At 43.2% G+C, this 12,176-nt stretch overlaps 1 protein-coding gene across 2 annotated transcripts in view; it reads left to right on the forward strand.

Annotated features, from left to right (window-relative positions):
- The first annotated feature begins 361 nt into the window (after positions 1-361).
- Positions 362-12,176, forward strand: part of LOC134520406 (fibronectin type-III domain-containing protein 3a-like) — a 48,392-nt gene continuing 36,577 nt past the window's right edge. The window contains exons 1-2 of one of the 2 annotated variants that reach the window (XM_063345684.1): positions 362-456; positions 5,527-5,630. The gene's annotated coding sequence lies outside the window, so the exon portion shown is untranslated. Of the gene's footprint in view, positions 457-4,035; positions 4,137-5,526; positions 5,631-12,176 lie in introns of those variants that run through there. The other variant, XM_063345687.1, reaches the window with a different exon arrangement.

Here is a 12,176-nt window from a genome sequence, read left to right on the forward strand (position 1 = left end):
CGCAGAGGGACAGGGCCCGGCAGGGGCTGCAGGCCAAGGGACACGTCAGGGGACATGGCCCAGGCCTCCATCATGGCGGGATGGTGGGTGCTGGTCACCCACCCGCTCTGGTCGCTGTGGCACCTTTGTCTCTACTGGGAGCCACCTCAACCTTGAAAAGCCGTGTCCCCTCCCTTGCCCCCCAGCCCTGCTTCCCCCGTCGGGGACCCGGGCCGCGAGCTACCGCCCGACCCGGGCCTTCCAGCCACCTGCGGGCTCCCCCGCCGCCCCCCCGCGCCTCTTTTCGCGGGGAACGGGTGTCTGAAAGACGAAGATCGGCCCGGCCTGTGGTTGGCGCGCCCGCCCGCCCCCGGCCGGCGGCGGCGCAGGCGCAGTGCCCGCATTCCATCATGGCGGAACGGTCGGTTGGCGGTCGGCAGCGCCGGGGTTGAGGCAGGGGCTGCGGCGCCGCGCACGGTCAGTTCTGCCGCGGGGCCCCCGGGGCGGGGGTCGCCGCCGTGGGCTCCTTCTGCCCCCTCCCGTTCCCTCCTCGGGGCGGGCGGGAGAGGGCGGCGGGGCCGGGCCCGGGGGAGAGCGGCGCTCCCCACCCAAGGCGCGGTGGGCAGTGCCAGGAGCTGGCGGCCGGCTGGACCCGCCGGCGGCGGCGGGGAGCGGAGCGGAGCCGAGCCCGCCGAGGCGGGGCTGGCGGGGGAAGGCGGCGGGATGCCGGCCCGTCTGTGGCGGGAGGCGGCGGGGTGCGGGACGGCGGGCCGAGGGCGGGGGCGGGGGGGGCTGCCGTGTGGGACCGGGCGGGGTGTTGAGGGGGCGATTGAGGGGAGAAGCCCGGGGTATGGGGCGGGCGTTGCTGGGGGGGGGAGCCCGGCGTCTGGGGCAGGAGAGGGGCTGCACGGGTGGGCTGCCCCATAGGGCGCTGGGGTGGGGGGCTGCCCGGGAGAGCCGGGGGGGGGGGCGGGTGGTCTCGGGTGGTGGTGGGGTGCGGGGGGGCCGCTCCTGGCGGGGGGGAGGGCGGAGGGCTGCGGGGCCGGGAGGGGCGGCGGTGCCGCTGGCAGGGCGGGGGTCTCTCGGCTGTGTTTCAGCGAGCCCCCCCCGCGGTGCCTCCCCGGCTGGGGTTAATGCCAGCGAGCTCCCCGGACTCGCTCTTCCCTCTGCCTGTTCCCGCTCCTCTCCCCACCGCACAGATTCCCCGTCCCTCTCTTTTTCCTTCCTCTCCTTTTTCTTCTCTTTCTTTGGGGAGAGGGGGTTGAGATCTGAAGTCGTGTGTGTGTCCCCTAGCTTCCCCCTCGCCGCCACCCCCACGCCCCCCCCCCCCCGTTCTCCCTCCTCGGCAGCCGGAGCTGCTGCCTGCAAATGCCACGTAGCCTTCGAGTTGTTCCCCTTGGCTGATCAGCAGCTCCAGTACCAGACACCTCCCCCAGCTCCTCCTGGGGTCGGGGCAGGGGGAGGTCAGTCCTGTCATCCACTGTTTGGGTGGTGACCATCTTTCACCCTCCCCCCTTTTGCTTTGTCCCCCTCTGCCTTGGGGCAGCAGCAAAGGTGGGGACCCTACTGTGACTGCTTTTCAGCGCAGTCCTATTTACTGCCTCTTACAAAAGGCTGTTGACTTCAGCGACGGGCGGTTGCTTTCCTACGGAGGGGCTGGAGGAGAGCCTCCGGGGTTTCGTGGCCCCCAGCCTCAGCAGCCCCTCTGCCGCCACTTATTTGAGGCGCTTCATGCGCAGCACATCACAATAATCTCAGAAAACAGGGTAATAATGCGTTGCTGGCAGGTGTATTTGCTTCCTTTAGCAGCTCACTCTCAGCTGGTTTCTGAGTTTGGTTTCTTTTTAAAACTCGCTTTTCGGACTTCTTGTTGGAATAATGGAAATTTTCTGTAAAGCTAATTTGTTTTCATAATCGAGGTTATATTATGTTTCAGTTTCTGGCCATTCTTTGAATATTTTATATTTTTTCTGTCCTGCGGTGGCTAGGTGTTTAACATGGGCAGTCCTTCCTTGCTTTACCTGATGCCTAATTGTGAGTATTGACACACAGTACTGCCGCAGATAAGTTCTTCAGTAGGCCGGTACAGGTACGCCTATGGTCTGTGATTCCTCATGTTCTTCTAATGTATTTATGACACTCGGTTCAATAGGGAAATACTATCTCAGTCACAGATGGAAAGACTGAGGCACCGAAATATTTATGGCCCAAGGTCACACAGGAAGTATGTGGTGAGGCAGGGAATTGAATCTAGATTTCCTGAGACTCGGATTAGCATTTTAACCAGGGAAGCATCCTCTCTGTATTTTAAGCCAATAAATTGACCTTGGAGTTAATATACAGTGTAAAAGAAAGTACTTTGTGTTTTGTTCAGTATCTTTGTGAGTAAGAAGCAAAAACCCTGTTGCTTCCCACACTTGCATTCCTTTCCTTGTTTTATGTAATTTGTATGTGAAAAAGGATAAGGTGGTAAAAAATAGGAAAGATGTTGACTTTCTCAAGGCTCTGTGTGTGTAATCATGCATGCTGAAAAACAGCCAGCTGTTACATTGTCCTCTCTTTTAGGTCTTTTTACCTTGCTGTGTTCCAGATCTCTGGAAGTTTTGGAATGCTGTTGTTGTCTGGGAGTAATTTGTTCTTTGCTTTCAACTCAGCTTTACAGAATATTGGATTTATTTGATCCTAGCTATCCACTTTGTGTTCACTGGTATCCTGGATCTCAGTTTGTGATTCTTAATACAGCAGTCTGTGAATAAACAGGACTTGTATTGACCGTCTTAAATGTCTCCTGGAGCAAGCTATTACAAGTTGTTCGCTCGGTTGTAGGCTCAGTATTGTTGCAGCAAGTTTTTGAAAAACTTGGCCTCAGCTGCAATTAAGAGGTGCTTTGACAGTGAAATGGAATAATTTCAACTGCCTGGGCTTTGTATCTGCACAGATATACATTGCAGGGCATTTTCATTCCTGTTATATTAGGATAGCTTATTTTTGTTTGTAAAATTGGGTAGTTAATTTTACTATGGTGTTTTACTTGCCAATGGTTTTGAGGAATTGGATGTTAGAATAGTTTAAAGCAATAACTCCTAGTGTATTCACCTTTAGAGAGCATAAAGATAACTTTGTCTACACAATTGCGTTTCCTGCCACAACCCTTGATCACAAACTGCATCTTTCTTTGATGTTGTGCTGAAACCAAATTTGCAACAAAGTTGAATGTAAAAGTTCTATATAACACTTTTAACGGTCTTTTGTTTGGGTTTTTTTGGAGGCTAGCATTTGCATCATGTTGACTGTGTGGGTTGTCACACCCATGCCAACAATCTTTCATCTTTTATGTTTATTTTTAGGAAAGGTTTGGTGAGTCCTTTAAAAAAAACAAGATTTCATATGTACGGTGCAAACAGTAAAAAATCCAGCATTCTGCTCGCGAGAGAGAGTGCTTGGCTTTGGCAAACCCCCAGTGGGGGATGCAGTACGTTTGAGCGGTACTGTGTATGTATTTGTAGACCCCTTTGTACACCCGTTATTCAAAAAGGTTTTGGAATCCCTTTGGGTGAATTTCAAGCAAATTAAAATACATGTTTTCTGCTTGGAAGACTGAAACTGACACTTTTATTTGATGACCTGCTATTTCCCCAACTTGGAAGACTTCTTGTCAAACTGCAGAAGTAAGCTTGTAACTTAAGAAAATATACAACTGGGAAGGCCTTCTACAATATTCTGCCTCAAAGTCATAAGCTGATATAAAATATTGCAAAAGTGTCTTCCCTAGTTACATATTTTCTTAATTTCCTGTCATCATTTAATTTAATCAGAGAAGAATTTTAAATTTATCTCTGAAAGCAGATGAGAAAAACCTCAATATTAGTAATACTGCAACAGTCAAGATGCTTTAGGAAAAAAATTACTTTTCTCACTTCTGATTTTGCAGTGTCTCAAAACGATCAGGTCTAAACTATCAGTTTTTAAAATTGTGGTTGCTCAGGGTTGCTCTGGTTTCAAGGCTGGTGTATATCAGAGAAGTAACCTTTTCATTTTCATTTTTTTCACCTGTTTTTAGCAAGTTGTCATGAAGCTTACCAAGGTCAAGATGGTTAGTTTTCAGCTGTTATCTTTGCTGCAAGCCAGACCTTAACTGAAAAGTTTTGGATTCCTGGGTGAGGAGCACACACTGAACTCTTTATTGCATTCTTGAAGAGCTTATTGTAAAAGCAGCGATAATTTATTCTTTCAGTGGTGCTAACACAATCCTTTCTGTGTATTGACCAGCAAAGACAGACCACTGGCTCGGAGCCCTTAGTCCATTTCAATCTTAATGTAAATCTGCCATTGTTCCCAATATCTTGATTGATGTGGAAAATGCCTCCGTTTGCTCAAGATTCACTTTTCCAGCATTGGGGCCTGATGCTTTTTTTCCTTTTTCTTTTTTTTTGGGGGGGACTGTGTCTCATTAAAAGTAGTTCAGGAGGAACATTTATTAGGCTGTGACTTCAGAAACATCTGTGACTTGAAGACAGTATCACCTTTCTGGGGAAAATAACAATGGATCTGCTGTGTTTGCTGGAGGAAGCGGTGAGCTTCTGCTGGCTGGCTCAGTGCAGTTAGCCAGCTTAGTCTGTAAACTACCTCAGTGAACTACCAGGGCACCGATTTCTTTACAGTCTTCCAGTAAAACTGCAGAACATACGTGCCCGTGCCTTATGTTGAGAAAAAACTATATTGGGAATTGACTAATATTTGTAAAAACTTCTTAATTTTGAAGAGCCAAACCCAGGCAATTTATGATCCTCATTGCGCAAATGGTTTAGGAACTGGAGTTTGGTACTGGATCCAGTAGCTTGAAAAAGATTATGATTTTTAGATTATTAAATGCAACATCTTGAATGGCTTCAGTGACTACTGAACCTCTTCATTACCTTCTCCTGATGGAGCATCTTTAGTGAAACAGTTTCTGGAATAAAGCTGTTCTGCCCCGTAACAGTTAACTCTGATTTTATTTTCCAGATTATACGATTTATGTCTTTTTTTATGTCCCCTACCAGAGGATAAATATGTTTGTGATAATTTAGATTTGGATACATTCATGTACTTTTTGGAAATGGATTTTTTTTATCATCATTATTGTCATATAGAACAGAGCATTGCGTAGATAACTAAGGAAATACACTTTAATTGCCACAGAATGCACTTCATACGGGAATTATCTTCATTGTGTTCAAGTTACCTTTCACTAATTGGATCATAGCTTAAGCGGTGGCGTGTCATTGGCCAATATGGCATTAAATGTACGTGCAGTGTTTACACAGTTGTCAGGTTTTGCATTCTGTACACACTGAAGGAGTGCAAGAAGGCTGTGTAAGGTCTTCTGGTTCTTTCCCAGTGGAGTCTTCCTTGAGTTTTATTTGCTGACCCTAGAGGAGTTAATCATTGGCTCTCTGATGTCTTTTGCTGTTTTATTGAATGTAGGTTGTTTCCTGCACCCTTTTTTCTTAAAACTCTATGCTTGCCAAGTCACTAAAAAGAAAATTGCTTTTTTCTTGTCTGCAGAAAGAAGACTGAGGGACAGTACAGCACATTGCTCATACAACAGCAGGCATTGGCCGTGTAACACTTATCAACAGGAGGAAATTCAAGTCAGGAGAGCGTCAACGGTAATTAGACATAACTTACTATTCTCCCAGGTTTTACAAACTATTTTTTTTCTTGTTAAGTCTCGTGAGTAACACTATAAGGTGAAATAATATAAAAGTATTTGACAGACTTCTAAATGTATGACTCCTTTCCCCTCCCCTGGAAGAAATTTTTGGATAACTTATTATCAAGTGGAAAAAATGAGTTAGGGAAGGGAGTACTGATAGAGTTGTTGAGCTAAGAAGAGGTTTGGTATTTCCACATAAACATTATTGATTTTATAAGGTAGCAACCTTATCTTTATTTTCACATTGCTTTCTCTCTCTCCCTCTCCCTCTCTCCCCCCCCACCCTTAGCTGCAAGTTTTGTCTGAGAAAGACTTGCATAATTGGCCTTGGATAAAGAAAGTAAATGCTGGTTTTAGTGAAATGCATTTCCTGTGTAGAAAACAGCTCAAGTGGGTGGTAGCATACTGATAAATGACTGACTAGGTGGCCTTACTCAGATACATTGTTTTTAGTTGGAGCTCATGGAATTGATCAGGTCGTGGAACTGACTGGCTTAAAAACTGGAAAGAAACCTATCAGAAAATTGCCCTTGGTATGGCACTTGTGAGAGCGAGAATTCTCCAACTTTCTTCTTTTTTTTTGGTTAAGATTCCTGTGAATTGTCTTCCGATGTACAATACTGTAAGACCTTTATGAAACCATGGCAATTACATTCTTAAAAATACCATTGTCCAAAAGTAAAGACAGATTTTAGACACTGTTGGCCAGAACAGTGTGTTTTATGTAGCAGGAGAATAAGCAGATGCACTATAAAGTATTTATGAATCAGAAATCACCTTTTTGATGTAAAGACATAAAGCAGTTTCATCTTTTGGAGAGCTGACGTGAGTACGTCCTAAAGCCCATCATCAAGCTTTTTCTAAAAAGAACATTCAAGTTTAGAACCACCTGTTGCGTTGGGGGGTGCCTGAGCTTTCAAATTCATGTTTGAATTCATGTGTCACGATCTGTCTGTGGATTAGAAGAGAGCATTTGTTAATACTCCTCAAAATGGGTATCCATTGATACTACACAACTATTATATAGTCACTAATAGTTTTTGATCACTGTATGCCTCGTGTTGGCTGCATACAGCTTACAGCTGTGCATTCTTTAGCCTAACACCGCTGCTGCATTGAGGAAAGCAGTCACACCTCAGTTGTGTTAGAGGATGAAATTGCATTTTTGCGTTACATCACAGCTAATGTGCTGTTTAGTGAATTGAAAGGCATCCAAGCAGATTTTAGTTTTTCTATGATGGGGCTGTATTTTTGCTGAGGTTTGGTCCCCTTTAGTGAAGAATTTGTTTTCATGTTATGACTATGCACCCAAATTCAAGTGTAATGTGCTAGTCTCACCTTTGTGAAGAGCAATTTACCCCATTTTTCCAAGCCATTTCATGTTTGGTTCACAATTGTCTAATGCAACAGAAGAAATCAAGTAAAGAACTGAATGGTAGCTAATTGATGTAGAATAGAATGTGATGTGAAACTACATAAGGAGGTACAAAACAATTCTTTGGAGAGAAAAGCTGAAAAGTGTCCTGTGAGCAAAAGATCAATCAGCAGGTAGATTTCTTACAAGACAGAAAGAAAAAAAATAAATGGGTAACCATGCTGTGGTCTCCTGAGTTTAATAGGTATTTTGGCAGGAAAATCATTTAATCATGTTAAGTACAGTGTTATAAATTTGGATGAAGTATTTTTATCTGCTGTTTAATGCCCTTTATTAAATAGCTTCAGCATTGATATCACTTTAAGGGGGATCAGTTGCTTTCAGTTCCACTGTGTGAAGTATTAGTGTTCCAAACTAGTGAAGTGATCTGTACCATTAGTGTATGACTTCAGTGGGTTCATCACGCAGCACTTGAAGGAATAAAGGCAGCCTTTAATATTTGCGTGGATGTAAGTAGCTTTAGTACTCTTCAAGTACTTGCAAGACGGTACGTGTTAGTATTGAGCAGAATGACTGTCTTCATCAGAAGGTTTAATCCGCTTACCAATACATATATTTTTGTCCATTTCAAAATGTCACAGGTGATAATTATTTAGAAGAACTAATCAGTTTTGGAAGATATTATATAAACAGCTTTTTTGTGTATTTTTTAATGCCTAGGTTTCTTAGAATATAAACTTTATAAAAACATAAACTGTCATCCTTAGATTCTTCAAAACTGGGATAATTTACACTTACGCCCTTATGTAAAGGTGTGATTACATCCCCAAACTTGTAGCAGGTTAACTGATCTACCAGTAAATATTTAAAGCTCAGACACAGAAGCAAATTATTTTCATGTGTTACCATGCATCAGCTGAACTGAGATAATGGTTATACGAGTCTTCCTGGCCTGTCACAAATGCTGTGTGAAGTGTGTTTGCTTAAACTTCATGTGCGTGATCTCATACCTTGCATTTTTCCTTGCATTTTACCTTGCATTTTCCATGATGCAAAAAAAATTAACATGGTCTGTTGCCGTGTGACTGCTCAGATGTGGTAATTTATGTAATTTATTGGTGTGTTTTAGCCCCTGGTTTAAGTGTAACCTGTTTTAACTAGATTAATTTGATCCACTGTGCAGCTAAAGCGTTACAGCCTGAGCCTCTTCTCACGTCGTGCACGGAAAACAGTCTTCAGTTTGCGTATCCACATAATTCTTCCTTGCTCGGTTTGCATGATCTCTTAATGGTTTGAAGAAATTCTTTGCTTTTGCTGTATTTTTGTGCTTGTTTTTGAATTCGTGTTTTGTAAGGGAGTTCTTAAAAAGCTTGTTTGTATCAATATATTGACAGGATACATCAGGCACACTTCTGATTCACAGAAAGAAATGGTGTCAGGGCTAGTGGAAAAACAGCCTTTGCTTTCCTTACCTGAAAGCAAACAATGCTTCATATTAATCTTGTGACGTCCTGATTTTACTTCTGTTGTCTTGGATTAGACAGCAACTGTCTGCTTTGACCAGTCTTGTGGTAGGAAGCCTTTCCTGGAAATAGCATTGTTGCTGTTGTTTTTAATAATCTGGATGATTGCTCTCTCTTAGAGGCAAGTCTAAAATAAAAAATGAATTGTTGTTCAAGATATGGAACGCAAGCGTTTGGAAAATAACTTGTGGTTCAGATGTTGTTTGTATGACAGCAGCTGTACCAATTTTGTGCTCGTGTCTGCTGTCCCGTAATGCTCTCTGGGTTAATTTAGGACAGGTATTACCCTGCTCTGGCGCTTAAAATGTCTGAGTTTTGGTGCTTCCCTGGCATAATCCCAGGAGGTTTCAGTGGCTCAGCAAACTGACATCCAGGTCTGCACAACACACAGTGTGGCATGTTTGGTGTCTGGAAATACAATGCATAGGACAAAATAGACACCAGCCAAGCTTGGGGTGCACTTAAATTTGTCACTTGGCTGGCTGGTCCTCAGCCAGCTCTTACTTGAAGATTATCAGAAAAGCTTTTAAAAATACTTAGATATTTATTCCTTGTTGTGAACTGGGTATTCCCTGCTATAGGGAGGAAACTCAGGTGAGCAAGGTGCTATTGAGTATATATGTTTCTGTTGCAAGGACTTGCCTGCACATACAATAGCCGTTTCTTTGGGTTGTTTCCATTCTTTAAAACAGAACTCTTTCCCCTGGAATTGAAGAAGGTTGGTAAATTAATGGGCAGAACTTTTTTCTTTTGAGGGGAAAAAGTATCATAAAATGGATTCAATTTTACGTTCCACTTTAAAATCAAATTTGTCCCATAGGGAATAATTGTACTCAGTTATCCAGATACTTAACCTGGATTTCAGAATCTTGGAGCATGTGCAGCTCCCTGTAGAAACTTGCAGTTCCCATCTTGTAAATCTTGGCATGGTGTTAAACGTTTTGCTTCCTCTGTTCAGATCAGTAGGTACTTAAAGGTGTAAACTCCAGCTACCTTTTTGCTGACCGGTTAAGGTTTCTCTGTGGCCATTGCTGCATTATCACCAAGATATATTTCCAGGTACCTAGAAGGGCTTGTGCTCTTAAGAGAATAGGGTTGTCTTTCTAGAGCTCCGTGTTTTATTTGCAACGAAATGCCCTATTAGCTTTCCAGCTGTTCTTTACCACTCTGAGCGTTAGGACTGCACCATGAGTCCTGTGAGGACACTGTCACTGCATTTGTTCTTTGTAGGGTTTTCCCTTCTCATTTTTTATCACTTTTTTGTTTCAACAGTACGCTCTACTTCTTGTGACTCTGGTCAGACCTTTTTTTGGAATTACTTTTCAGTAAACCATGGCCTATGTAACTTTCACAGCTTCTAAGTGATTTAGATAGATGTTTTAGGTAGAGAATTTCAGTAGTATGTTGTCAATACGTAAATAAACTGGTTTCCTTCGAGGCCTGAACAACCAGAACAATTTTTTGAAATTCAGGGGGCACAGTTCCACACTTCAAAAATCATATTTAAAATAAATATGTTGTTACATTGCATGTATTAGAAGTTTTTCATATAAGCTTGAAAATTTCGTGCTTTGTGTAGCTTTAGGATATTGAAACACTTCACTTATGCTGGAACTTGTCATGTTCCTAGCTGGTGGAGAGCAGCAGTCAGTTTTGCATTTAATGAATTTTATTTTTTTTTTTTTAACAGCATCGATACAGCTGGAAAATATCTTAATTCCATTACTTTTTTAAAATTTGAAATAAGAATGAAACACTAAGGGCTTGGTCCTTTGAGGTGTTTAGTTCTTTTGAACACTTCTAGAGGCAGGAATAGGACCTTTCAGGTCCTCTTTTATGGGGCTGGTCACTTTAGGAAGCAGCACAGAAGTGCTTAGGATGTGAGTCTGCTTTTCTGGCAACAAGAGTAAAGACATAAAATAACTGAAACAATAAAGGAAAATATTTATCTAAAAGTAATGTAATGTTTGCGTTATAGCAGCTGTTAATGCAAACTTTACAGGCCTCATAAATGAATAATTAAGAGGACAGACGTGGCCATAATATGACCAATGCGCATATTGTTAATAACAGCTCAGATCGGGTCAGATGTAATGTACTACGGGTACTGACAGACACTTTATTCCCAGCTCACAGTTCTTGACAGTGGAGTTTCTCTTGGGAAGGACAGCAAGAAGTTCTGCAGTCACTGGGAAAATGTGTATAACCCTCTAGGGTGAGGACTACCCTACAGATTCTGCGTTTGCCTTTTTTGTCCCCATGGACTAGACCTCTCAAATTTTAAGGGATGTAGTTCAGGCGAGAAAGTATTTCTGAAGTGCTATGGGCGGTTGCTGGTGTAGTTTCTGTTTGAGGGTGGAGTGGAGCAATTTTTTTTATTGCTTTCCTGGCACAGTTGCATCAGGAACCTGATCCAGATTGGTAAGGGAGGATGAAAGTTGATACTATCACTTATGTTAGAGGTCCCGTGTGTCTAACTATGTTGCATCTGCTGTTTCGCTGGGGTTTTAGGGTTTTTTGGTGGCCGTGATGTGAAGGCTTTCCATCTCAATCTTGCTTCTCCTTCAGGGAGAATATCTGCAGGCAATCAGGTCTCGCAGTGCCCTAGGTGATGGATGTTAATTTAATCGTCTTTAGGAAGAGGAAGAAAGTGTCCTCCTCTAATTTGCTAGTTGCTTTTTTAGCCCCTGCTCTCGTTCACCTTGGGCTTCCCCCACCATGGGTCATTCTTGCTGGTGGCCACAGCCAGCCAGCTTTCTGCAGCTTTTAGGAAGTTAGTGGAGCTCCTTCTGGTGACTGACCTGATGTGTTTGATCCCCAGGTGGTCTTTGTGAGCGCAGAAGGACTGTCCGGACTGTGATAAAAGGCTTGTGATCACTTTTATATTTTACCATGGAAACTATTAGCACTACTTTGGAATAAACATTTAATTAACAATTAAACTTCTCGGAAAACACAGTGAAATGTTTTGGAATTGTCACTCTTTCAGATGTCAAAAAGGAAAAAGATTTTAAAAGCTTCTAGACGAAAACCCTTGGTGCAGAGCACAGAAACCTTGGACTATGTGTCTGTGGAGTTGGGGTGGGCATTGTGTTTTTTTGTTTTACTTAGGTCGCAGACCTTACCTAGGTCAAAATTGTGAGGTCCTAGCAATACCTAGATCCAAATGACATCGGGCTTTTCACAGCTGTAAGTATTAAAGAATGTTTGACTGAGCATATTTGTTGGGCAAGTCATGAAGAAGGTTTTCAGTATCAAAGTTGTGGCGCCTTTCTGGCCAGAAGCCAAACTTCATGGATGATGGTGCAGACAAATTCACTTGGGTGTCATTATAAATTATTTCCAACATTTTAATCAAAACATATATTTAGTTTTCAACAGATGACTGTTATGGAGTGATGGTGGTCTCTTCAGAGCTAAAGTTGTAACTGAGCCTTCTATTAAGTCTCTCATTCGCTTCCTTAATCTTGCTAAAAGTAAACCATTCCACCTAGAACGTCTCATGTGTGGTCCTGTGGCAGAAGAGAACTATTTTAGGATTGGGATGATATCTTAAACACCTTGTAAATACTGCTTATTTGAAAAACTTGGGTGGGAGAGG

Source organism: Chroicocephalus ridibundus, chromosome 9 (genome assembly GCF_963924245.1).
Source record: "Chroicocephalus ridibundus chromosome 9, bChrRid1.1, whole genome shotgun sequence".
Classification (NCBI taxonomy): Eukaryota; Metazoa; Chordata; class Aves; order Charadriiformes; family Laridae; genus Chroicocephalus; species Chroicocephalus ridibundus.